Source organism: Pan troglodytes, chromosome 5 (genome assembly GCF_028858775.2).
Source record: "Pan troglodytes isolate AG18354 chromosome 5, NHGRI_mPanTro3-v2.0_pri, whole genome shotgun sequence".
Classification (NCBI taxonomy): Eukaryota; Metazoa; Chordata; class Mammalia; order Primates; family Hominidae; genus Pan; species Pan troglodytes.
The window spans coordinates 103,816,939-103,819,386 of NC_072403.2; the positions used below are offsets into that span (position 1 = coordinate 103,816,939).

Here is a 2,448-nt window from a genome sequence, read left to right on the forward strand (position 1 = left end):
TCCTTATCATGACCAAGTTTTATATCCCTAAATATTCTGACGGTTGGTAATAGTTGCTCATTTCAGGTAGCAGGAAACAACTCCATCATCTGGCTTTGATAACCTTTTCATGTCATAACCTTTATAGCCTAAACATCTCTTTATACCACTTACCATGTTATGGAGATTTTATTTTAACCTGTTCGCAACTTATTGTAATTATTATATTTTACTTCCTTCTATCACTTTCTTTTGTTTTTACTGAATATAATCTTTTCCCTGTATTTATTTTCTAATATTTATTGGAATAATCATATTTCTATTAATCATATTTTTACTGCTTTGAAATTCTTATTTTTAAATTTTTGTTCTTTCATTGGTTTTATCTCTAAGATTTTTGAGATATATAAGAAACTTAGGCTACATTACCCGAAAAATCCATGTTTATTCTTATATTTCCATTAGTATTTTTCTTGGACCTTATTTTATTTTAGTATTTATTTATTTAAAAATGAATTTTCCATTTGACATTTCCAAACACATTTATTTTTTAACAAGCAATACACTGTCTTTGGGGATAACAAATGTCAATATTAGGAAATCCAATTATAAAAAAATACTATATCCAGTCTGGGGTAGATATATTTATTTTGGTAATGTACATTAAGTGGCACTAATTACACAGTAACTCTAAGGTAACTAACATGAAACCACAGAACTGTAACTGTGCCACAGCTGCATGGACTTGGGCCTTCCTTGTAGAACCCATTTTCAAAAGACCAGATGCCTGTCCCAGAGCTATGCCAATGAAACCTGTTAAGGAGTAAAGCACTGAAGTTGTGTCTCACCAGAGTACCTTGCTGTTGACAGATGATAGGCAGGGAACGTTAGTTATAAAGTAGTTGCAGCCTAATTTGCAAAGTTACCAGCTGTTTCTCTTTCGAGACAGAAGCAAGAAGTTAAGAAATTCTTTGAATTTGCCGTGGTGCGTCAGGCAGAAGTGTAGAGGAGGGTTGTTAAGAGTAGTGGTAAAAGGATCCTGGTAGGCCTGATGGATTTGACATCATTAAGAATCAGGGTTGGTTTCTAAATACTGGTAACAAGATGACATGCCTTAAATTTGTAATCTTAGGTAAACTATATATAAGTGAAAAAGGCCAGTGTTCATCCACTAAGACTAACCAACAGCACTTCAAAATTCACCTCTTAAGCACTGTTTCACAAGACAAGGCACCCAGAGTTTTTCTTCCCACATCTGGCTTGCAGAGTAGCTTTCGCAGCCACTTCAAAAACCTCTCTCACTCCATCTTTGGTCTTTGCTGAACACTTCATGTACCCCAAAGAGCCAATTCCCTTGACCATATCTCTGCCCTCTTCGAGTCTCACCCTCTTCTGCTTCATCTTGGCTAGCTCCCACCTTGTGTGCACATCATTCCGAAGATCCTTCTTGTTCCCAACCAGGCTGGTGGGCACGTTGGGACAGAAATGCTTGACTTCTGGGCTCCATTTCTCTGGGATGTTTTCTAAACTCTCAGGGTTGTCAACGGAGAACACATAACATCAGTGTCCGAGTAAAAGAGGGGCCTCAGGCGATCCTAATCTTCCTGCCTGGCTGTGTCCCACAAAGTCAGCTCTACGCATTTCCCATCCACCTCGATATGGGCCACATAGTTCTGAAACCCTGAGGGTGCGCACCCCTCTGGGAACTGGTCCTTGCTGAAGACAATGAGCAAGCATGTCTTGCCACAGACTCCGTCACCGACAATTACCAGCTTCTTCTGGACGGGAACCATTGCTGGAGGACCCTGGCCTGGGTGGCTGAAATTGTACGAAGTACCTTGAACTTCTCAGACGACAGATTCAGGCGACGAATCCGAGTCCAGTCTCTTCGTGCCCAGGACGCCTGTCCGCGAGTCGCAAGCTGGGAAAGCAGGGCTGATAACTGAACTGGAGACCGTGGACTCACGAGAGAACTGACGGAGGGCTGCGCAGGAAGGGAGCGCGAGCCAGCCAGGGCCGGCGGCCTCCAGCTGATTTGAAAACTCTCACAGGTGGTCGTTCTTTCTCTTTTTATATTCGGTAGTCTTATTGAAAAACATGTTTATCTGTGTGTTTGTTCTTCTGTATCTTTGTTCAAGTGTGTTTCTTGTATTCTCCTTTTTTTTTTGGTTTCAGTTTTACTCATGCTCATTTTTTCATCCTCCTTTAGTAGTTCTTTCAGGGAGGGTCTGTGAGTGGTAAAATATCCATTTTTTAATGTTTGGAAATGAATTACTTTACCTTTATTTTAGAATCCTAGTTTATCTGCGTTTAAGATTTTAGTTGACCTTTAATACTTCAGCATATTAAAGGTATTTTCATTGTCTTCTGGCATTTATTATTGATGTTGAAAAGTATAGCGTTCTAATTGTCTTGCCTACCTAGCCCTTCTGACTTTTTTCCTTAGAGACATTGTTTTTCTTTCTTTAG

The 2,448-nt window shown here is 39.7% G+C and overlaps 1 pseudogene; it reads right to left on the reverse strand.

The window, feature by feature from the left end:
• Window positions 1–555: 555 nt before the first annotated feature.
• Window positions 556–1,940, reverse strand: LOC100615739 (transforming protein RhoA-like; annotated as a pseudogene).
• Between the last annotated feature and the right edge of the window lie 508 nt (window positions 1,941–2,448).